This window comes from Sphaeramia orbicularis, chromosome 1, assembly GCF_902148855.1.
Source record: "Sphaeramia orbicularis chromosome 1, fSphaOr1.1, whole genome shotgun sequence".
Taxonomy (NCBI): domain Eukaryota; kingdom Metazoa; phylum Chordata; class Actinopteri; order Kurtiformes; family Apogonidae; genus Sphaeramia; species Sphaeramia orbicularis.
The window spans coordinates 27,848,435-27,874,644 of NC_043957.1; positions in this window are offsets into that span (position 1 = coordinate 27,848,435).

Genomic DNA, 26,210 nt, shown 5'->3' on the forward strand with positions numbered 1-26,210 from the left:
ACCTGTAAAAACACTTAACTCACCCATTCTGGCCCTATGCAAATGTAAACAAATAATTACCAGGAATTACGTACTTCCTAAAATATATGAAGTATAAGTGCCTAAAACATTTCTTCTGTTGTGTTTCAACACAGAATCAAAACCAGAATTGGGGAACAGCCAAGTCGACCCAGTTAAGGTACATTAAATCCCGCAATTATAATTTAATGGTTCAATATGAAACATTTGGGCGTTAAAATGGCTGCAGTGTGGAATGTCTGCCAGCAGGATGGAAAATAATAAGCAAAATAATAATAATTCTGTCTAATGACATGAAGTAGAATGGGATCATAGGAAATCACTAGACCTGTATTCAGTGGCAGGTGGTCTATAGCTGGTAAATAAAGAGTGGGCGGCATGTTGTCACAGCAACAAGGTCCACAGTTTGATTCCAACGCCTGTTGGCATGTGTGGAGTTTGCATGTTGGATCCTCTCCAGGTACTCTGTCTCCCACCGTCCAAAAACATGCGCCTTGACTGACTGACTGAATGAATGAATGAATGAACAAATGAATGAATGAAGGGATGAATGACTGAATGAATGCATTAATGAAAGAATGAATGAACAGATGAATGACTGAATGAATAAATGGATGGATGGATGGATGGATGGATGGATGGATGGATGGATGGATGGATGGATGGATGGATGGATGGATGGATGGATGACTGATTGACTGACTGACTGACTGGGTGAATGAAAGGTTGACTGAATGAATGAATGGATGACTGAATGAATGAATGAAGAAGATCCATATTGAAATTGTAATTTTTAGCAAAATCTCTCTAAAATAGTACAAATGACTACATAATTATGATGCAATGCTCGTCATGTCCTGTACTCCACATCAACATTTACTGAAGGTGTCTGTAAGTTCTTATTTGTCCAGGTCATCGTTCTTCCTGGTAGTTTTCAAAGTTCCACTGGGTTTAATGTACCTTAACTGGGTCGATTTGACAAAACCAGTCCAGTTGAACTTTGAAAACTACCAGGAGTTGTTTTCTGTTTAAATATGTCCACTTTCTGGCCACTACGCATCAGTAAAATGACCCCAGCTCTCAGTTTTTAGTGCGCATTACCAATCCCAGTTGTTGTAATTTTCGTGTCATTATGTCATGAAAGGATTTTTGCTGTGTTGCCAAGTGGCACCCGAATACAATCCAGACATTTCCAGGCCCCCAGAATGAACGGAAAGGAGACAATTGAATCTGCTCCACATGTCACAGGTAACAATGTTTTGCCCTGTTTTGTTTTAATTTAACACCTTGACAAGGTGGCAATGTGGTGGTCATGTGGATACACTGCCGATTTGTCAGCTGAAACACCTGTTGTCAGTTTAGTTCTCAGTCAATGATGTATTATTTGAGGAGTATTAATACATGGAAGAGTAAAATCTGCCCCTCCCAATGCAAAGAAGTCCTGTTGTGAACACTGTCTTATTAACAAAAGGCTAGCATCAACTGTCTCATGTTATGCTGATGCAATTAATGCCTACAGAAAGCAGGTGTTAATTGTGTGTAAAGTCCTCACTGTGTCTCTCTGTGTTTCTTCAAATCTTTAAGTTTGTGATGCTTGAATTAAATGGCTTCAACATTTAATTGTGTAAATGGTTACGTTTTCAATCAGACTTAGGGGCCGTTTACACGGCGTCAGATTCAGTCGACTCCGGGAAGATTTTATCGCGGATTAGCCTTCTGTTAACATGGAAACGGTGCCTAGAGTGCCTGAATCCGGAAACTTTTGATACCAGGGTCCAGGGTGGAACGTTATTGATACGCTCCGCATTCCAGCTCCGTGTTAACGTGAGTCGGAGCGTTCCGGGGTAAAATATGACGTCACCGCATGCGCGCGCAGCCAAGAACCGCCAGTTAACCCACTCCAGGCCAGTTGGTGGCGGTAATGTGCCTCCAAGCTGGTTTGCCAGCCTCTGTGACACAATAAAGCTGCAGAAAAAGAACGAACAACCACAACAACAATGGCCGGTGTCAGAACAAAATACGTGCTGCTAACTTTTATAATTCAGGGCCACATCCAGCAACAACCCAACTTCATCGTCTGTCCACACAAAGAAGTCCTGCGTCTTCGTTCTACCACTCGCCATTGTTGTTTGTAAATAGTGCTGTCCGCCTATTCTTCTTCTTCTCATTTAAAGGCTGTCTAAACCGGAAATCGTTTGTGCGCAGGCGCGTGTTTTACCGCCACTGTTTCACTACAGCTCTACATCGCCAGCTACTGGTCTGGCATGGCCACTACAGCGTATTCAGCCATCCTCGCGGACTCATGTGAACGCAGATCGTTATCATAGCGGCTTCGTCTTAACACGGAATGATTTTATAACACAAAGGAGAAATCTTTGCGGAATTGGATCTTAGTGTTGCCGTGTAAACGTAGCCTTAGAGGAGTGAGAGGGGTGTGGAGCCTGTCATAAAAATAGAAATGAACTAACACCTCATATAACTTGAACTAGTGTAGAACACAGAACAACAAAGTGTCAGATCCTGATCAATGTGGTGTTAATAGTGTTTCCTCTGCGAAGCTGTGTGCATGTCTGCATAAAGCTTCTTTCTCAGTTTAGCAGAGAAAATTAAGCATAAAGTATGGAAGTTGGTTTGTGATTGTGGAGAGCTTCGGTTTAAAGACAAATAAATAGAGGCATTTTTTTGCTTTCAGCAATTTTGATTATGGACTGATCTGTGTGCTGGAATGTTGAGAAAAGCTTAATTCTATTGTCCTAATTTGGCTATTATTCTAAATAGGTATTTGCCCCTCTGTTTATTAGACATAGAAATACACTGACACAGACAAAGTGGAATTAATGGTGATTATCTCATTCCAATTGGGCCTGTCAGTGGGTGGGATACATAGGGCAGCAAAAAGAAAGATGTCGCAGGCGAAAACTGAGGAGAAATCGCACTATGCTAACGATGCTAATAGTGCTGACTTCATAGAATGAATGAAGTCCATGGGCAACACTAACTGGCACTCACTCAGATACAATACAAGCAGTGAATGGCCTCTTATAGAGGACAATAATAATGTGAAGTACCTTAACATTTACATGTAAACTTTTCCTTCACTGATTCACTAGTCAAGGGCTATCCCTCCACCAATCAGACTGGTCTGACTGAACGACGGGTAATGGCTAACTACACATGTTGAATCGGCCAAAAAGACTGGTGACGACATCAACGATGGCCAATTGAATGGAACACATCAAACAGACTCATGTCACCAACCTCACCAGACTGCCTGACAATGTCCGACTGCCAAAAATCAGGTTGGTGTGTCTTCGCCTTTAGAAACAGCAAAATGGTCAAGTGTAAAGATCTGAGCAACTTTGAAACCTGAGTAATTGTGATGGTCAAATGACTGTCAGATCATCTCCAGATCTTGTTGTTCATTCACAGTGTAAAGTGGTTAGCACCGTCCAAAAGTATCTAAAGAACAACAACTGGATCTCAAACATTCAAGCGTCTATGGGAGCAGAACATTATTGCCACCGTTTTTCACAAAAATAGCTCTGACCCGAGGCCTGGACTCCACCAGACCTCGGAAGGTGTGCTGTGGTATCTGGACCAAGACGTTAACAGCAGATTTCTGAAGTCCTGAAGGCAGAGAGATAGACCTCCATGGATCAGATTTATTTGTCCAACACCTCCCACAGATGCTCAGTTGGCCTGAGCTTGGGATGTCCTTCCTTAGTCCATTTTTGGTCGGTACTAACCACTGCAGACCTGGAACACCCAACAAGACCTTCAGTTGTGGAGATGCTCTGACCCAGTCATCACTGTTACAATATGGACCTGATCAAAGTCACTCACTTCCTAACACTGCTCATTTTGCTGCTTCAACATATCAGCTTTGAGGACTAAATGTTCACTTGCTGCCTAATATATCCAACCCAGTGAAACATACCACTGTAATGAGATAATCAATATTGCTACAATTTCTCCTGTCAGTGGACATCATGTTATGGCTGATCGGTTTATACAAGTGCATGTTCATTTAAGAAAGCAATAATATCCACATACTGGGGAGCGACAACATTGTTTGTCAAACCTCTCTCACATTTTTCCTTTCTAAACAGATAATTGTTAGGATTTTTCATGTTCATTGATTGGAAGCTCTAAAGACAAGTTCAGGATGCACTTGGTCTCAGTTGAAGTATTTATTCTGATCACATGTGAAATATAAAAGCCAGCGCTGGTCTCTCTGGACAAGAGATCCCACAGGAACTCGAGTCGAAGAGCCCCGAATTCCGGGTTTGGTTCACAATTATCATCTTGGGTGACTCCACCCTGAACGAATGGGTTGGACTTTGCAACGTCATCTGACTCCATCTTCTGATTGGACCTCACCTATTGACGTGACTTGCCAACTGTCAGTTCATGCCTTGTTACTGGGATGTGTTACGCAATGTGTCGTGAGTGTTGTTTTAGACGCGTATCTATTGGAATGCAAGGTCTTAGCTTCTGTAGCCACAACATCTTCTCTAGTGAGCAGAACTGACCATGAATCTTAACAGAACTAGCACTCACGAGTTTACTGGGAGACAAGCTTCATCTGTAGAGAAATATATGAGGTTACTGTGACATTTTAGAGCACCTCAGAGAAACGCTGTAATGATTCTATAATTATTCTTCATACACAAATAAGAAATTTAAAACATGTTCTCTTTAGAGGGCATTTTTAGTGACCTGGCACTGTTAGCATATGGAGGAGAGGCCTACATGTAGAAAAAAATATGTGTTTGCAAATATCCATATTAGCGTTGACAGGGTGTAATACTCTATGTAGAAACACCTCAGCTCAGTTGATCTGATGCGTAACAAGGGAGAGTGCACTCCAATACAAAACCTTATGGGTGTGTTTGTACTGGTATAAGCTCATCAATAAACAAAACAGACTGATATCACAAATCCAGTGCAACACTCTGTGAGTTTGGTCTAAAGTGTACATGTAGCTGTTATAAACAATACAATCAACTTGAGAAAAAACAAATGCTAAAACCCAGAGCACCTATTTATGCAGAATGTTTAATGTTGTGTGCATCTAAACATTTAATCTAAAGGACTGCACAAAGTGTCCTGAACTTCCTGAGCATGACTGATCCTAAATGACTTCCACTTTTTGTACAAGACAAAGAGAAAATAAGTTTAGTCCTTAATGTGTTTACAGTGCAAGGTACCGTGAAAACTAATTTAAAAACATCAATATTTGCCCTTGCAAGCATTCGCCATTTAAGTGGCTGTCAGAGGACAACAGCAGAGTGGGTTCCATTACCAGTTTGGACAAATATTAAGGATTTCATCATTAGTTGACTCTTTTAGTCAGAGCAAAGCAAGACCCCCTCAGCTTGAAAATCAGGCAAAGATACGGTTAGAACTTGGAATGAAGTGAAGAGTTGATTTTCATGAATTTTACCTGAATCTGCTGAGTCGCACACAGTGGAGCGCCCCAGCAGTGTGAGTTATAGCAGTGGTTCCCAACCTTTTTTGGCTCGTGACCCCATTTTAACATGACAAATTTCTGGTGACCCCAGACATTCAAAACCGAGACATTTTTGCTTTTGGAGATGTCTTAGTGGGGCCAGGCAGGTGAAGAAATCTTTCCATTCTCTGTTCAGTCCAGTTTTCTGACTGCGACTGTGTCCAGGCAGGTTGAAGCATAGTAACGCACGTGGTCACATGATCAGGTCAAACAAAATATGCCCTCTCAGATATTATATCCTGCTTTATATTTGAACTTGATTTTTATAGGAAAAGTGTGTGGTGTTTTAATTATAATGAAATATGTACTGAATCATAATTTTTTTTTTTTAGTAGTAGTTTTTTTTTTAAATTGTATCAATTACTAGAAATTTCAGGCAACCCCAGTTGAATTCCAGGCAACCCCGCAGTTGAAAAACACTGAGTTCTGCTGTTTTCAGATGTTTTTGACCTTGGAAAAGTAGGTCACAAAATAGGTCAAGGACACCCATTTCAGAACTTGTCCAAGCTCTTTACATGATGTATGTATGGTAAAAACTATAAGGTCCAAGCTGTCCCCCCCAGAGTTAGAGTGTTTACAAGATGTGTCACAGACATGCGAATGACAATACCCCCTTCAGTGGGCCGAGGGGGTAAAAGTAGCTACTCACTGGTTATCGTTGGGATAGTTTTGTAACATTATTATATTCCCTATTACTTCCTTAACCCATACAAACCTAAACAGCCGCCACTGACCAAAATCATCTACTGATCTAAAATGTTTAATACCTTTTGATCCACTAATCCTATCAATACATGTAAATAATTCATGTAAAATACAATTTGTCGTCTTTTTGTGATCATCAGATATGACCCATTTGGACGTTCACAGGCTCTGTAGTGAACGTGGAAACATCGTCATCTTCTACAACATTGATTCACCAGTAAAACCAATGGAGTTTGATAAATGTCAATGGATGGAGACACTTGTTTTCACATTCAGTTATTGATATCTTTGCTGGAAAATTCATTGTTTCTTCATTTGTCTCTGTTTTGATACAATAACCTTTGAATTCACTCTGGATCATGAAGATCTAAATTAAGTATAGGAAATTAAATATAGGAAAATACATGATTTACAGTGAAAAATGCAAAATACAGAGGATAATATCATTCATTCATTCATTCATTCATTCATTTTCTGAACCTGCTTTATCCTCACTGGGGTCACGGAGGTTGCTGGAGTCTATCTCAGCTGTTTATGGGCGAAGGCAGGGTACACCCTGGACATGTCACCAGTTCATTGCAGGCCTGACATATTATATATTATTATAATAATATATAATAACTAGAAAAGCACTCGGAGAGCTCAGACCTCTGCCAAGGTGCCCCCCCCCCCCCCATCCCCCGATCCATCCCATCACCCCCGATCAGCACCAAAATTTAATCATTTGTTCCTTGTGCCAGTATCAACATTTCCTGAAAATGTCATACAAATCTCTCCATAACTTTTTGAGTTATCTTGCTAACAGACAAACAAACAGACAAACCCCGATGAAAACATTATGCTGTTACACTTGGCGGAGGTAATAATATAATATTATAAAAACTTGTGATAAATTACTTAAGAAAGTTTAAATAGAGAGGAAAATTCAATTGGGAACTGCCACAAAGTTAGCACTGGGTCTTTATGGGTTAAAGAAATCGAAACTATAAATACATGAAAATGCTTTCTTGTGCATTAAAGTAATGATCATAAATTAGTGCAATATATTATGGTTGTGGCGGAGGATTTTTGATAGCAGCTTTAGTAAACAATAAGCCTTACAGATTATGTGTTTAGAGGCAATAACACTACACAAATTGCATTGAACTACAAACATGTGCCACAATAGCGTCTCATAATAATAACCATCTGCTTCACCTGATTAAGATCTTTACTTTTCCTAATATTGGCCAGATGTTCATAAAAATGTAACTGCAGTCTCTAAATTGCTAGAGTGAGTTTTGGGGTTTTCTGTGTGCATGCCTAAAAAAATAAAAAAAAAATAAAAATGTGAGGAGAGAAAAAAAACAGGGAGGAAGGGTTTGAATTATTCATCCTGTCTTCCCGGTTCCTCCGTGATTACACACCACTAAACTTCTATTTACATCCATTTATAGTTGCTCGCAGTTCACAGGTTTTGACCACAGCTATTGGTCGGTGTGTAGCTGAGCTTATTACCTACATCACGTATCCTGCTTCCTAGCTGTCGATGTTTTTCAGAGTATTTTCATACTACAATAAGTCTTTCAAAGCTTCATATCACTGTGTGCCTGAACTATAAGCACAAAAACAGTAATGATGGAAAACTTCATTTCCTCATTTTTTTTCCCTGAGGGTCAGAACACACAAACAATTCAGAGAGCTCAACATGTCCAAAAACACAAAAATATTTTTTAAGAATACAGTATTTTATGCCTGCCTCATTCAGGCTATAAAAAAATGACGTTCAAACAAGGTGGTTTTACATGGACTTACCAATTATGTTCAATATTTTAAATTATCTAATTTTTACGTTTGCAAATATAAGTACCATCCCATTTTGAGGAACAGGAACAGAAAATAGCAAACCTGAAAGCCACTCATTTTGTTCTTTGGAAATAAAAGAATTTAACATGCTGACTTATTCATGTCTGTAGTGACATCCAGCACTAGTATTTATCAGCGAAATGGGAAAATAAATAACCATATAAAGGTAAAATCCCACAGACAATATTTTGTTGGTCCTCCTTTAGCATTGAGCAGCATGGTGGCATATTGGTTACCTCCTCCAAGTCACAGCAAGAAGCTTCTGGGTTCAACTCTCTCCCTGAGTGTCTTCAGTCCTAATGTGTGCTATGTGTTAATTAGCTAATTAGCTGATTGCTAATGTCAAGTACTATTTGTGTATTAGGATAGGTAAAATACAGAGACTGAATTTATTTATTTACTATGGCATTGCTTAAACTACATAATGCATTTATTTCCAGCCACAGTTGCATATATTTTTGGCCAAGCTCTTGTATCAGTGATGGGGGAGTTGGGTTGTTGTGTAGTGTCCATCACATCCCAAAGACTTCTAATGTTGTTCAGGTCTGGGCTCTGTGGTGTCCAATCCATGTGTGTAAATGTGGTCTCGTGCTCCCTAAACCACTTTTTCACAATTTGATCCTGATGAATTCTGGCAAAAGTCGTATTGGAATATGTTGGTGTCATCAGCGAAAAAAAATCCCCAGATGTTCAGATCTGGTCATTCAGTATATGTTGTGACTTCATTTGGGAAAGGTAAAGTACAAGTGTTTTGTGTTTGTATTTATTATAATTTCGTGATGTATATGCAATTGCAATTAATTCATTTCTGAGTAAAAATATACAGTATATTTCATTTGTGATTTATGTTAAAAGTGGAGCTAACATAAGCAATAGTAATTGCTAAAATTAAGATAACTACATTTCCCTTGAGGCTTAGCATTACCCAAAAAGCATAGGGAATTTTCACGGAAGTTGATGTATGTATGCCACGAGTTGTGAGAAAGTTGTATGTTTTTTTCAAGTTGCTGCATGCAGTAAAAATGAATGCGTCTTTTTAAACCGAGAGTCTCGCTTTGTTATTTTTAGACGTAATTTGGATAATTACAACAGTATATTCAGGTTCAGCTGACCTCATTTTATGGATGAATACTATTGCTGACCCTAGACCTGACCAACTGAATCAGTCCCAGATTAAAACACTGCCCCCACAGGCTCGTACTGTTGGCATTAGGCATGATTTGTGTAGGGCAGTGCAAAACCTAGAGAAGCTTAACTTTTACGTCAGAACATGTGAACATAATCACTGCTACATTAGAGCTTTATTTGAACGTAGCTGGGTATCTGGCAAAACAAGGATTGTTCTCTGCATTTGTGCCTATCGTTTACATACCGATGGCCATGTGCACCAAAAACGATGGTTTCTAGAAACTCCGGCCAAAGTGGTGATTTTGGCAAATCTCAGTTTTTGCATTTGCGTGTAAACAGAGGGAAATGGAGATCTTGGACAGACGTCAAAGTTTTGGATGAAAATACATCACATGTGCGACATGCAAATAATGGAAGGAACATTTTGTTGTAATTCTTCTCAGGATTCTGATTGGTTAATGGGACTCGATCATCTCACTTCACTGCCATCTACAGCCTCACCATGCTCTTGACAGTGTAGATATACAGGGCTGTGTAAACGAAGATTTTTCTGAAAACGGTCACATGTGCACAAGGTTTTTTGAAACCAAAGAGGGGGAAATATCTGTTTTCCAAAATACTTGGCTACCTGTACATGCAGCCTTGGTCTTTGGATGGCCAACAGTTGTAGGGCTTGTTGACAATGCTGACTTTTCACATAAAGACAAAACACACCACTGGCAAATCACCTGAAGGATGAGCGGCAGTGTGTTTGAAGTGAGTACCAAATGCTCGCTTTGGTTAAACATATATTTCTGCTGGTGGAAATCATTTATCAGTTTATGTCAAAGTCTGCCCAAATATTTTTCTCCCACAGGGTGAAAGATTGTAAGAAATGAATAGGATTTTATCTGTTCCTGTGCAAATATTTCTTTAAAAATGCATGATTGATGTGAAATTGCTTTTAGAGTGAACACTCTCCCTTCCAGTGCTACTTTTTCTGACATGTGTGACACACTTTAGATGGATCAAGCCTTCCATTTGTTCTAAGAACATGCCTCATTAGTATTAGCATTAGTGGACTTGGAAGCAAAACTTGGAGACTTATTAGACCAGAACCTAAAATGTTCTTTCTGTAGTACTTCCCTATGGACATGATCAACTGCTGAACCACCAGCATGTATTAAAACATATTCATTAGCGATCACTGCAGCTGCTGATGCTGTTTTATCATTTTTCTCATTAAAAAAGTTGGAAGATGAACACTCGTCATGTTTTTATCATCAGAAGTAGAACAATGGCATGCAAAATAACTGAAAATGTCTTGAGAAATTTCCATATGCATCTATTTGTCCATTTTTCCAGTTCACATGTCCATGGTTGTCTGCTTCAGGAACCAGCACCCATATAGAGTACTGAGCAAAAGTATTAGGGATATTTAGCAAGGTTTAAATAAGCATAAGTATTTACATTACCAGTCCAAAGTTTGGACTAGGGATGTCAACAATTAATCGACTATCAGTTAATTGTCAATAAGAATTTCCTCCATTAAATTGTTAATTGTCGGTAAATTGGCCTTTTCCACGTCCTGTCTGAAGGCTGCCGGTTTGTCCACACTGCGACGCCGTGGCTGGAATAGCCAGTCATTGAACCGGATCATGGTGTTGTCGATCTCCGCTGAAATCTCACTCCGTCATGTCAGTGATGCAAAGTCGGAAATGCCCATTTCCTCTAAACTGCCTCCCTTCTGATCCATTTATTTTATTGGATTTCTCTGCAGACTTTATTTCGTTTTACTCCATAAATGTCATTGGCTGTACTGTACCCAATGGTACAATAAATGAATCATTAAGGAATATGACATGCTTTTTTCATGAAGTATATAAACAATATTTAGCTTTTATTCTTATAGACCCTATTGAAAGAGAAATTCAGGTTCTCAGGAAAATCGCTGCTTATCAATAATTGTTAATCGATCGATAAGGTCAACCAAGTAATGATTAATGGATTAATCAATAATTTGCATCCCAAGTTTGGACTCACCTTCTCATTTAAATGACGTGAGATGGACCACAGATGGCCAACAAGTGCTCAGGATCACTAGGAACTCCTTCAAGACTGTTGGAAAACACTTCAGGTGACTACCTCATGAAGCTCATCGAGAGAATGCCAAGAATGTGCAAAGCAGTGATAAAAACAAAATGTGGCTATTTTGAAGAATCTAAAATATAAAACATGCTTTGAGTTATGTCACACTTTTTTTTAACTACATAATTCCATGTGTTCATTCATAGTTCTGATACCTTCAGTGAGAATCTACAATGTAAATAGTCATGAAAATAAAGAAAAAACAAACAAACCCTGGCAAAAACATAACCTCCTTGGCAGAGGTAACCAGGTGAGTCCAAACTTCTGACTGCTGGTTTATTTCAATTCTTTTCTTCAGCTACAATAAAAACATCCAGGAAATGTGTGCACAGCCTTAACAGACACACATAAAACTGATTTAAAAGGGTTTTAAAGGTTAAAGTCCCAATCTAGTGTGATCCGTATAGAAGCAGCACAAACCTAGGATAAAACATCAGAAAATGAATGCAATAAATATAATACTGTCTGAAAAAAGTGCAAAGGGAAGTCACACCAAATACCACCACTTTGGTTTACTGAAGCTGTTTTTGTTCCTGAAAAGCCTTCCTTTTTACTGCTGTACATACTTTGCATATATCCAGATTGGATGTTAATGCAGAGACTGAGAAATGCATATGTGTGTTTCATTAGAAATGTGCTAAACCAACAAACCTAAAGTATGCCTTAGGACATTTGCACAGTACTGTATGCTTTCTGGACTGCAGCTTTAACTTGAGCATTGTGTTCATTGAAACTAAGGCCTTAAAAACTCTGGTCCTTGCACATGAAAACACAAAGCAGCATTATTGTGCATCAGTGCATTACATGACACCAACCCATAACCTCTGCCATATGTTCAAGCACCACGATCCAATGAGTCAAATGTAGGCCAAAGATGCACATTTTCAGCTATATCTAATCCAATACAAACAACAGCTTCATTATTCTCTTATGCTGCCTCCACCCATCAACCCAAACTGTTTCTGACTCTATTTTTTTCCTTTTCCATCTGTAGCTCCACACTGTTCAAAGTCATAGAAGCTCTGAAATCTTTAGAATAACTGGAAACTAAAGTAGCTACTTTTAAAAGTTTGGTACAGCAAATCCATCAACAGAACCGTTTGTTACACAGTTTTAAGAAATTCTACTCAGTTCTGATTGATCAATGATTCTACAGTCTATTGTTTGCAACAGAGTGCATTTAGGGCCACAAAAAAAATATAGAAAAATATCTCATGCACTACTGAGACTAAAGAAACTAAGAGTTTATAAACTAAGATAAGATATGACTTTATGGATCCCACCATAGGGAAATTTCACAGTTAACAGCAGCAACATAAAACAAGCCAGTGCAGAGAAAAAGACAGGTAGAAAAACCATAAATGAGTGAAAAATGAAATGTAAAGAGAAAAATAAGAAATGTGGTATTTCTATAAATATTTATGTAAATATAGAATTAAATTAATTATTATTCACATATTTACATTGTGGTTGCACATGCACGTGGTCAGCTGTTGCCAGCTGTGGAGCTAAAAAACGGACCCATTATGCAGACAAATGTGGGCAGTGGCAATAAGACATGAAGCATTAGTTGAAAAAAAGTGATTCTGACAAGCATTTTATTTGTACATCAAATACCCAAATGTCATTTGTGCTCCTGCTGTAAGTTAAACATTTTCTTTGCAAGATATGCTTGTGCTTGTATGTTCAGAGCTGCAGGTTCACATTAGCTGACACCATTTCTAAGATCATTTGCATTGCAGTTTGCCTTGTAAAGTGTTGCAGCTGTAAAGGAGTAATAAAGAATCACTGAAGAACCCAAGCACAAGCAATAGAATTTTCTCAGAAAACCTAAAACCCTGACATAGAAATCAGCATATTGTGGCTGTTATTGAAGCTGAAGGCAACCAAGACTGTTATTATTCACTTTGTAACAGCTTTGTTTAACAGTTGCCAAATCAACTAATGCTTCTCTGATAAAGTGAGTCAAAGCTTTTTGTCTTTTTAGAAACTCACACTTTGTCCAAACTAACAATATTTTTCTGAACAGATATTTTCTTCTTCTGTTTTTTTTTTTTTTTCATCTACACACAAACTTCATTTTACAAAATATCTCTGTCCACACAGCCAAGCTAAAACAACTACAAACTGGTGCCAACACTCAGACAAACCACTGTTTCTGTTGGATTTACAGCTGTGGACACTGCAGATAAGCCTCTTACCTTAAGTATTTGTTTGGGTTGTTGAACTGTATTCTCTATATTATGTAAAGAATACACTTCTGGTCCAGTTTGTCTCCTAAAGGTATCCGTGCTGACTTGAAGGTCGTACAGGACCTGCAGGTCATACACTGATTTATACACCTGCACAGGGTGCTTCAGGTTTTACAACCTTTACCCAAAGCAACAAAAGACATGTACAAAATGGGGTGTGATGCTGTTGTTTTCCCATTTCTCTGTTTTCATGGTCCACAACAGCTAGACACAAACCAGAGTTTTTAACAATGTCAGTTTTTCTTCCCAAAAAGTCAGTGCAATATCCATTTTGCAAACTTAGTGTGGACAGAGCATCAGAAACCACAATATCCATGTGTTATGTCTTCATAAACAGACTTCATGACTTTGAAATGATCAACAATAAACAGTCTGGACTTCCACAGCAGCAACACATACAACATATCACCAGAGAATGGCTAATTATGCAATTGAGATAACTACAGTTATTGAAGGTATTTCTGGTGAACTGGGATATCTAGGGAAGTCCAGCTGCCCAAGGACTGAAGAATTATCCAAACACAAAAAAATAACAATTTCTCTCCATGAACAACTTCAGCTCCAGTTTATCAGGAAGACCCTCCAGTCCAAATGCTCCATCCAGACAGCATAAATAGCCCCACTACCCACTTGCAATTGTCCCCACTGAATATACAATGTACAACTCACACTCCCCAGTTCTTTCATCTACAAATCCCACATGCAGCTTTGCTAAATGACTGAAAGTTCTGAACAAACACCAAAACTAAGAGCTTTCCTAATGCATTCTGCAGGATAATTGGAGCAGTGAAACAGTTATAGGTCATTTATTCAAAGCATATTTAATAGTCAGATTCATACCTGTTTCCTTGTGAATGAAAGGAAACACTTTATTTACCTTCAAGAAACACACTGATCTCTTCAAGAGAGTAACAGAGACATGCATTGTGTGAATGGATAAAACTACAACACATGCTTTTACTGAACTGTGAAAATATTTTTCATTAATAAAACAGGGATGGCCGTCCTTTTGTCCTCTCATTTTGAAGGTGCAACATGCCTGTTCTAACCTCAATCACACTATAGCAAAAGAAAGTGAAAGTGTCATTAATTTTACAAAGGCAATTATATAATAATAAACTGTGAAGTTTAATCAGAATAAGGGCTGGGAGAAATAATTAGTCTAAATAATGACATAACTGACAAACATAAGCATCCAGTGTTCAGGGGGGAGAAAGAGGGACCATGAGGACATTTTATTTAAATAAAGGTGGAGTTTAATGTTCACATTTGGACATAACCCAAGTCTGTTTGGTTTATTTTTTTATTCAGTTACAACTGATCTGAAATATTGTGCAGTTTCAAATGTCATTATGTTTTGTAGAATATTGTCAACAATGGTGGTCAAGCTACCTGGAGAATGTGAGCTAACCTACTAGTGTCTCCACAATAAATGAAGTTTAAGGACCCCTCAGCTGCCACATGAGAAATGGAACAAACTAAGATACAGTGACATGACACAAGAAAGCCAATATTACATCAATGCATAGTATTCAATAAGGAAAACCGGTAAAAAAAATTGTATTTTAAGTGTAAATTAATTTTAATGACAACATTTTTGTAATACCAGGTGATTTCATGTATAGAACGTGTTTGCCACAAGAATGTTATTAATTTATTTGCTGAATGTTATTAGCCTAATTTATAATACTGATTTAGTTATTCTGTCCAAATATTTATTTTTTTGTTTGTTTATTAGGCACAGATTAGATTTAATTTATTGGTCCCCGTGGGGAAATTCGTCTTCACTGACTGAACATTACAAGAAAAAGACAACAACATTAAACAACACAGACAACAACAACAGTAGGGGCAGACATAACAAAAAGAGACATTGATGGAGTGACAGGTACCAGACTGGTCAGCCTGTCAGCGGGGCCTGGTGTTTAGGGCGGTTATGGCTGCGGGGATCAGGCTTTTCCCAAGACGGGCCCTCCTGAATTTTAATGTCCTGTACCTGCGTCCTGAGGGTAGTGGGATGAAGTAGCGGTGTAATGGGTGCGTGATGTCCTGGACTATTGTGTTTGCCATTCGGGTGATGGATCTGTTATTTAGTTCTGTGAGGTTGGGTGTGGGGAGGCCGATGATTTTAGCAGCTGTATTTGTGATGTGTGTGAATTTGGCTCGGTTAGTGACGGAAAGCATGGTGTAAAAACATGTGGAGCAGTACAGGAGGATGGGTTGGATGATACTTTTGTAGAGTAACAACAGGAGGTGGGGTGCAACGTGTAATCCTTTAAGTTTGCGGATGGCTGACAGTCTTTGTTGGCTCCTTTTTTGAATGTCCATGGTGTGCTGATCAAAGGTGAGTTTATTGTCCAGAGTTATTCCCAGATATCTGAAGGTGTCAACTGACTCAACTGTTTGTGTGTTTATGATAATGGGATCCTGGGGTGGAGGGGGGTTAAACCATAGTTCCTTGGTCTTGTTGACATTGATCTCCAGATAATTGTCTGTGCATAGCTTGGTGAAGTGGGAGACTGTGTTGTGGTAGTCCAGAGTGGATTGATTGTTGGAGAGAAGTGCAAGGATGGCTGTGTCGTCTGAGTATTTTAGGTATGTTGTGGTGGGTGAGATGCTGCGGCAGTCGTTGGTGTAGAGCACAGTGATACCTTGACTTCTGAGTGCACCAATTTACGAGTTTTCCGAGTTGCTCAGTCAATTTTTTACTTTGAGTTGCGAGTCAAAGTCCAAGCTACAATTGAGCTTCAGATATGCCACCGCTAGTTGTCGTAGCCAATAAAAAGACAAATGTTAGAGCTCAGCTAGTAGGTATTCTGGTGGTGGATCCTCCATCTCTCTGCTCACCATAGCATCTTGACAAGTACTGGCAGGTTCCTCCTGTCAACCCCATTTTTAGATATTTTACCAGGCCGCTCCAGAGCTGAATGTGGCTTTTTCATCCCTCTGCTGTGGCTCCCTGGCTTTGGAAAATTAAAAATGAGTATTTAATTAAAATTTATTCGATTTTAGTTTGTTAGTTTTTAAAATATAATTCTAAATGTGAAGATTATGGTGATATTAGGTATTACAGGCATTAGCTCCTGCACAACAAAATCCGGTCGCTGTCCAGAGGGGAGGTGCTGAAACCCTGTCTGGAAGAGGTGAAAAGAGGTCGTTCAGAACATGTCAAATATGTCTACAAATTTCAATATACGTTGGAGATAAGTTCACTATAAGTTACACATAGGTTCAAAGCATGTTACTCATAGGTTAGAAATGAGTTTTAGACATTATCTTAACATATTTCCATTTATGGGGCTGGAACGGATTAATGGCATTTCAATTCATTTCAGTGAGTAAAATTGATTTAAAATATGAGCAGATGGAGTTACAAGCTCAGTCATGGAATGAATTAAACTTGTAAGTCAAGGTACCAACCACTGTACGCATTTTAGTCACTGGATATTTATATATTATTTAGCCTTTAGCCTCGTTTGGATAATTTGATGTCAAGTGGCTACAGTTACTCTAATAATTTCCCTTTAAAAATGTGCCCTAAGTGTTTGCTTTAATAATAATACTAATTATAATACTAATTATTATTATGATTATTTATTTATTTACAAATTTTAACTTTACAAAAACTGTACAAAACATGCCACAATCCCCCCAATACTAATTATGATGATGATGATAATGATGATGATTATTATTATTAATTTTATTATTATTATTATTATTATTATTATTATTATTATTATTATGCTCGCTCTGTTCTAGGGCGGCAAGATGTTGGAAGAAACTGACACTGCGTTTTTTTTAACCCTGCGATATATATTGCAATATGAAAAAATACTCTAGAGGATATAATGGCTGTGTGGTATCAACATAAATGGTCGAACTACTTAGTTGTGTTTCCTCTCATTGTGGCGACAGGTGGAAGACACTGTCGACACAGAATACGTGTTTTAATATCATCCTTCTTGTAGCCGAAATAATTCCAGATCACTGACGTTGCTTTTCTTTTTGACACCAAGTGTTTGTTTACAGTGATTTTCTCTTGTTCATTGCTCATTTTTCAATGTTGTTACCAGTGACTCACTCCAAACTGATTAAGAAGGATTGTGATTGGTGGATTGCTGCGTGCAATGTGTGTCAGGTACCCTTGGAATTAGATGAGAACACGTTGAGTTCATTTGCCTCCTACATTGCAGGACCTGTGATGTGACTATTGCGCACACGTACATTGTGATGTTGATGCTCAAACGATATATTGTGCAGCTCTAATCTGTTCTATTTGCGTTATCCATGTGCACATCAAGGAAATCATTTTATCAAACCACCACACTATGATTCACATTTGTGGTGTCCACTACTGAACAATACTTTAAAACTACTAGTAACACTCAAAACATATGATCCTTTCATAATTTTCTCTTTTGCCTTTTTGTCTTTCATCTCACATCCCTTTATTTGCACTTGATTTGTTTATTTAGTTTTTATTTTTTGTGTGTTATTCTCCAAGTCAGGTTTAATTACACTCATTTTCCACCAACAGACGTGTTCAGATCAGTGTCTTCTGGGATTTACAGTCATGAATTGAATACACATTCTTCTCTGTTGTTTCTTTCTCCTCCTTTACATCCTCAGTGTTACAGACTCGGCCATGTCTCCATCATGTAAACTAAAGCTTTATCAGTTTTCCTCTTCTCCCCTGATTCTCAACATAGATTAGGTCATGATGTCACTGTCATAAATGCCAGTGCTTTGGTTTTTCACAATTTTATTTCCTCTTAAATCCTTTTTCTCTTTAAATGAAATAACTGTCTTTGTGAAACGTTTCTGTATTTTCTGAATTGAGTTTGGGCTTTGACTTTCAATAGTATTGTGTGTCCTTGTCTCTTTGTGTCATAGTTGAACCTCATGTTGCATTTCTAATGGCTTGTAAAACGTGTTATTGTACATCTTAAGTTTATATTTATACTTTTTATCCTCAGGGCCACCGTAATTCTGTATTCTATCAATGCACAAAACCACATGATTCACCTGAAAGAGCTGGAAGTGAAGGCGATGTCCAACTTGTGTGAACAGGGTGAACTACTTCTAGTAATGATCGACTGACTGGAAAATTGAATTAAAGTCATTTCGCAAAGGAAAGGTCATTGCTGCGGTGCATTGGTGGCTTTGTGATATACTTGAGCAAAGGTTAATATTTGAAAAACTACTGTGACCTTACATTGGAATTTAGATATTTTATGGGCTTTGAGAAAGGGTAAGATACAATAAGAAAGAAAGAAAGAAAGAAAGAAAAAGAAAGAAAGAAAGAAAGAAAGAAAGAAAGAAAGAAAGAAAGAAAGAAAGAAAGAAAGAAAAAGAAAGAAAGAAAGAAAAAGAAAGAAAGAAGATGTTTTATTGAGCATGTTGCAGCATTAAACAGAAGTTGTTAAGGCAGGCCATCAAGATGACACGTGGGCCATGCACTGGGCAGAGCAGAGCATTAATAATTCATTGACCCTCCCACCCCCAGACTATTTTCCTGGTCTGTGGCAGAGCTGACATCATGTCAATACAACACACCACCATTCATCACTGCAGTGTAATTTTTCCTCGAGTGGACAGAATTAAATATGGGAAATCCCAAACCACATAACTCAGATTTTTGACTAGTAAATGTATAAAATTTACTTGATCTACTATGATCACCTTTTATAGTGATACAATGATTTTTTTTTTTTTTTTTGTCAGTTTCACATTTAGTGATTTTATTAGTCAGCAAAATCAAGGCAGAAGGCCCAAATACATTACTAGACGGTATAACTGATTCTCATAATATGACATGACATAATCTGGAATATTTTCCTCTCAGTGTATTCATCTGAACTCATCACCCCAGCTGTTATGAGGCTCATGAAGCACCGGTATATCAGCGTCAGTCACTGCACTGCTGATCACTTCCTCTGTAAATCAAATACATTTTATTTTTTGAGGCTAATGCATGTGCATGAATGCATCCTAAGTTATTGTATTTTTATAGAAATAACACATTCATTGCTTAAGATTGGAGCTGAAATGATTCATTGACTTGAATCGATTTAAAAAAAACATGCATTCAATTACAATTTTCCTGAATCAAAGCTTTGTTTCCATAATTTCTCTGCCACTAAACATTAGTGTGTTTCACACAAACACTTATTGTGATGCAAGTGACGCCAGGATCAATGCAAACAACATGGAGTGTAGCTCAGAAGAGGCCAGGACAAAGATAGTGACTATATGCTCACTTTTCTTCACTGGAACCATCACTTACTCCTTTAAACTTTTATACTTTCACACAGACATTAAAAATATTTGGCTTTTTTAAAAAGTTGTATGTTAGTTCTATTTGAAGTTGTTAGTAAGTTTAAATACAAATGTGTTGAAGACTGCAGTGCACACTGTTTGTACATGTCATTTGACTTGTTTGCTGTTTACATCTCTAGATATCTTTATATTCCATTGATATTGTTGTGATATTTTTTTTTTTTTCTTTAATATTATTTTAATATATCCTTTTACTTTCATACTTCTTGTGGTTGTTGTTTCAGATGGTTCAGGAATACATTTCTTTGTCATTTTCAGACATATCTTTTTACGTGTTTACTATTTTTTTGCCTGTTCAAATAATCGCTTAATCAAACCAAAAAACAATTGATAAATTATTTGATTTCAAAAATAATTGATGGCTGCAGCTATACTTAAGACACAGTTTTATAAATTTTAAAATATGTTGTTTTATGTTTTTGTTTTTTGTAAATAGTAATCACCATCCATGAGTAAAGACATTCTCTCTATGCATATTATCTGTAATTCTGTCATTACACATTTTGTGACTATATTGAAAAATAATGCTGGAAGCTTTTAATATAATAGACTGAATTCACACAGAATTCATTGCACCTGCAAGAAACTGTAGAGTTTGCGCCTTCAATCTGTTCCATTTTTCAGGTCTTATTAACAAATATTTTGCACTACCACATCCATAAAGTTTTGCAATTTGCAGTCAGGTGCAAAAGGGTTCTAGAATTTCAGATGTTTCATTTCAGTACATCAATCTACCCATAATGAAACCCCAGAAATGAGAAAAACTGTCAGATTGCGTGTTTTTAATGAGTTCTACACATCAAACCAACGGTCATGCTTCTCATGTTTCATGCCTCCAGTGTTTAACATCTATAACACAACTTACTGAAAAGTCCAACAAAATACACTCCATCTATTAATGCAATTCAACCAGGGCTTAAAAATATTTGAAATTCATGTCAGACTGGTAAGATAATGGTATGTGGCATTGAATATATCTAGGATTTCACAGAAACATTAGTGTTGATGGTCTATTTGGTGCCACAGTTGGATGTGTGTCATGTTGTCTCTGAACTCCAGAAGAGGCTGTGGGCATTTACTCAAAATGAACCAGTGTTAACTTCATTAACTGCTGATCAACCAGAATCTAACATATCATAAATACAGAATAATAAAGATATATGGATAAAGCTGTCTGATCATCAACACCGTTTATATTGAAGCACCTTAAACTACACACATAATGCCCTGATCCAGCTACTATCTGACTTCAGATTCTGTGCTTGATCTGTAACATTACTACAATATCATTAAAGATTCACAAACTTGAAGATTTGGAGAAAAAGACAGATACACAGAAAGTGATAAGTGAGTTTATATCCAGTTGGTACTAGCTTTTTGCAGGTTGATTAGACCAACCAAACCGCAGTTGTTGAATGTTGTTGAATTCGACAGTTTTTGCAATGAAGCTTATTTGCGTAGAACAGGGCTACTTTTGTGCTGACTGTATGATCAGCCCTTAAATCAGATCCAGTATCAGAGGTTGCAGTGAATCCTATCCATTGCAGGTGGTTTGTAAAATATATGCTACATTTGGACTCATTTGCACTGTTTTTTTTTTTGTTTGTTATTGTCTGTAAAAGCTGTGCAATCCTTTTGTAGATCTGGCCCAATGTTTATCAGGGTTTGCGTCAAAACTGAATCAAAAAGTATTCAGGGAAAAGGTATGAGAATATTTCCCTTTGTTTACCATTAAAATGAAAATGTTATTTAGCTTGCTAGTGAAGTGTTGGTTTCTGTTTGCACTATATTGTTGATTTTACATTGCTCGATTGCTCATTTTTTATTTTATTTATTTGCACATCATAAAACAGCAAGAGAAAAATTAAAAAACAACAACATTCAAACAAGTAACATCATTGTGCAGGAGAGGAGAGAAGCCAAAAAAGGCTTATGTGAATACCTCCCTGGAAATAAGCAATACATAGGGAAAAAGAAAAAAGAATTTAAAATACGATATAACTGAAATAATAAACTACAATAAAAACAATAAAAATACAAATCATCAAATACAAATCAAATGATATACAGCCTTACATTTTTTCATGAATTAGAGTCTTTTTCAGGTGCTTTTTAAATAACGATAAAGAAGATGTTGACTGAAGTTCAGGTCACAGATTATTCCAAAGATGTGGTCCACGATATTTTAGAGAATACTGACTGACAGAAGTTCGGCAGTATGGAATATAAAATTTGCTTGAATATCGTGTAGGATAATTGTGAATAACAGAAGACTACACAAAGAAATTCTGGAAAACTTTGGGAAGAACATGAGTTAAGTGAACATATTTGTACATGAAGACACAGGTCTGGTAAACATTCACATCAAAAACTGATAGAAGTTTGAATTTTTTGAAAAGAGGAGCAGGTGAGGCGAGTCTCTTAGAAAAGCTGATCATTCTTATGTTCTAGACATTTCTTTGTCTTCATGAGTCTTATTGTGCTATGGTGTTGGCCTCCAGTTATGGGAGCAGCTGGTACAGAAAGAGTTCACCATTTTATTTGTACTGTTACGAACTGAGCAGTGCATTGACTTGCTGATTGGTGTCCTCCAACCCTTTAGCAAGACTTTTTTTTTTCCTCTTTCTCTCTTTTTCTCTTTTCTCCCTGTTGAAGGATTGAACCATTTGGTCACGACACTTTAACCAACACTGACCGGCTTCCTTACCGATGATCACCCGTTTTAATACAATATCAAAGCTGAATCAGGTGAATCCAGTCCCTATCCATCAGTATCTCTGAAAAACTTAAAAACCACCTCATGCTTTCAAAGGTATCATTTGTTTAGACTGATTTCAGGATACAAGCAGCAGTCAATAAGTGTGCGGATCCAAAGAGTAAACTCCACAGACTATCATTTAGAGCTCAGTGACTTCTGATCAATGCAATCAACACTTGAGTTACAACAGAAAAAAAAAAAGAAAAATCAGAACCTCAACACACTTATCCCTAACTGCAGGATTCGATTAAAAAGGTTTGATCCGGTCGTCAAAGTGTTTGATTTTATTTTTTTTAGCTTTTGTTTATATGACTTTTCATGACAGGAAGAGAGAAATAGCCCAGACCCTTTTTCATTTTTAGTTTGATCACAGATGGATGTCTGAAAGAAATCAATATTATTGAGTCTTTGGACTTGAGAAAAGATTAATACCATCAGAGTGGGTATGTGTGCTTGTATTTCTAACTCTCCCAACCAGAGGACTCAAGGCAACTTCAGCATTTATTTGGAGTTGTTCTTCTAGCAACATGACGAAACTAAGCCTGAGTGTCAACTTATCTGTGAAAGAAACATTTGATTATTAAAGTGGAAATTACGTAATTAAGTATTTATGTAAGTATCTGTGTGTGTGTGTATGTGTGTGTGTGTGTGTGAGAATATGTGTGTATATGTATGTACGTATATATGTATGTGTATATGTGTATGTATGTATGTATGTATGTATGTATGTATGTATGTATGCATGCATGTATGTGTGCATGTATGTATGTACAGTATGTGTGTATATGTGTGTATGTATGTATGTATGTATGTATGTATGTATGTGTGTGTATATGTGTGTATATATGTATGTGTATATGTGTGTGTATGTATGTGTGTGTGTGTATAGGTGTGTATGTATGTATGTATGTGTGTGTATATGTGTGTATGTATGTATGTGTGTGTGTATACTGTATGTGTGTATGTACACTGAGCAAAAATATAAACACACCATGGGACACTAACATTCTAATAGTATTATATTAATAGCACTATATTAAATCCCACACAGTTTATTCTGTTGATCATTGTGGTCGTTAGAACATGACAGTGGCGTCTGACATTCAGGGACATTCATGTGGACATGGTGGGGGCTGGTTGAAAGAAATTACAACTCCATATCTCATGTGTCCACCATTGGCTTCCGGTAGAGCAAACACATTGTCCTCTCATGGAGTTGACAACATTTTCAATTGTGACCCGTGGAATGTTATTCCACTCCTCTTTGAGGACTACACGAAGCTATGCGATATTATCCGGAACCATTCCCGCATGATTTACGACATCTGTGGCATGGTGACATCTGAGGAAATGGTGTCCTTTTATTTTCTCCAGTATAAGGAGGGCCTGACTACTGTTAACGCTGTTTGAGCAGCATCTGGACATACTACACCTGTGTTGTGGGTGGAATTAACTAGACCACTAAGCAAGGGCTCACTCACAGAGATGGATACAAAGTTTGTTTCTAAGTGAAGAGAATTAACCATTTTTTACAATTAAAAGGCATCATGAGCTCATTTTAGGCAGCACGTCTCGAGTTACACAAATACTGTACATGGTGCGTTTACATTTTTGTTCAGTTTATGTATGTATGTATTTATGTGAGTGTGTGTGTAGGTGTGTATGTGTATTTATGTATGTATGTGAGTGTGTGTGTGTGTGTGTGTGTGTGTGTGTGTGTGTGTATGTATGTATGTATGTATTTATCTATTTATTATTTATTGTTTGTTTGTTGCACAAAACCAGTTAATCTGACCTTTTTGTTTTTTTTTCCCTTTTTGGCAAAAATTATCTGCTGTAAATATGGTTGATGTGAACAATAGTTTCCATAAAATGTCAAGTAAATTGGATGTCAGCTTTTAAAGATTCACAAAATAAAAATGCAAATTGTGTTTCCATAAAATGCTTTGCAACAGAATGAGGCAGTGCTCCATAATCAAAGTCCAACAAACATACTGTTGTGGTGCTCTGGGCTGTCATGTCATTCTTTGTGGATGAAAAGTAAGTCTACACTGTCTGTTGTAGTTCCACACGTTTTCACACTTTATTGGAATATCTTGGACGATTATATTGGCTAACTACTGAACATCTTCACAGTAAACTGTTTGCATTCCATTATTTAATCAACATAAACCTACTTTAAGCAGTTAAGCTGTTTATATTAATCAGCTGTTCCAGCTTCAGGCTCTGCAGCTCTGTGTCCAGACCTGATCCAGAAGGAGGTGAAGAGTATGTTTTATTGAAACATGTGCTGGTTGGCATTCATGTTGAATGCACACACAATTAGTCTGGATAGAGATTAACATATACAGTGTTTAAGTTCTATTTATTCATTAATGTTAAAGGTCCAGTGACAGGGATTTAGGGGGCTCTAATTAGAACTGGATATTTAATAGAGTATTAATCATTATGTATTCATTTATGTATAATCCCTTGGACCATTGTGTTTTAGTTACCTTAAACTGTCTATATTTGCAGAGGGGATGATTTGCTTTTCACAGAGCACACCAGTGATTGTTTTCACAGTAGCTCAGAATGGACTTCCTCTTCTTTCTTCTGCTTTATAACAGGTGACGTGTGCTTAATTCCATTAATTTAGGTGTGTTACCACCTCTTACTAAGTTTAAGTATGGATCAGAGATCAGATGTCATTTTTGTTAATATTAACTTAACTAAACAACTGAGAATGGACAGAAAAATGCTGGTAGTAATGAGGGACTAACATTTATTTATCTAGTGGCCACTGTGGATGCAGATGTGAACAGTACAATCTGCAATTCTTACAGGGGTCGTATTTTGCTAAACCCACTTTTATTAGTCTTTGGTAAATTTATTTGTGTATTTGGACCCTAATAGTTCAAAAAGTTTGAATTTGAACCCTCCAGGTGCTGCATAGCTATCTTTACATTCATTCCGGCAGAAATCAAGTGGATTTCTACAACCTGTTTTAATTCCTGCTTAATTTGTTGTGTTTCATAACTAGTTACGTCACAACATTTGCACATATAAGGTCAAGACTTCCGATGAACATTTCCCCGAATATGCCATAATTGTTTTTGTTGTTTGAGTGAATGAATGATTGTTAACAAATTAACACTGAAAAAGTATTTTTAAAGTTGTACATTATTTCTATAATTCAGATGTGTTTGATGCCTCTTTTTTGCCTCTTTTATGGCCACAATATTTCCACCAAGCTGTTACAGAGGAAATACCAGCGTATCCTCGGAAATAGCTCTTTCAGCCATTATTTGTAGTCCTTGGTCCTCAATGTGGATTTAAGGGACCTGAGACATCATTCAAGAGGGCACACTAACATTGAATTCATGGTCATCCTCAACCAAAAAAATAAGGAACTGAAAAGAGGATTCAATAATATACACTAGACCATTAAGAGAATTCAATCAGTTTCTTCAATAAGGCATCATTTTAGCATCAAACAGTGAATTCCTCTATGTGGAAAATATCTGCCCAGTGTTTTTCTTGT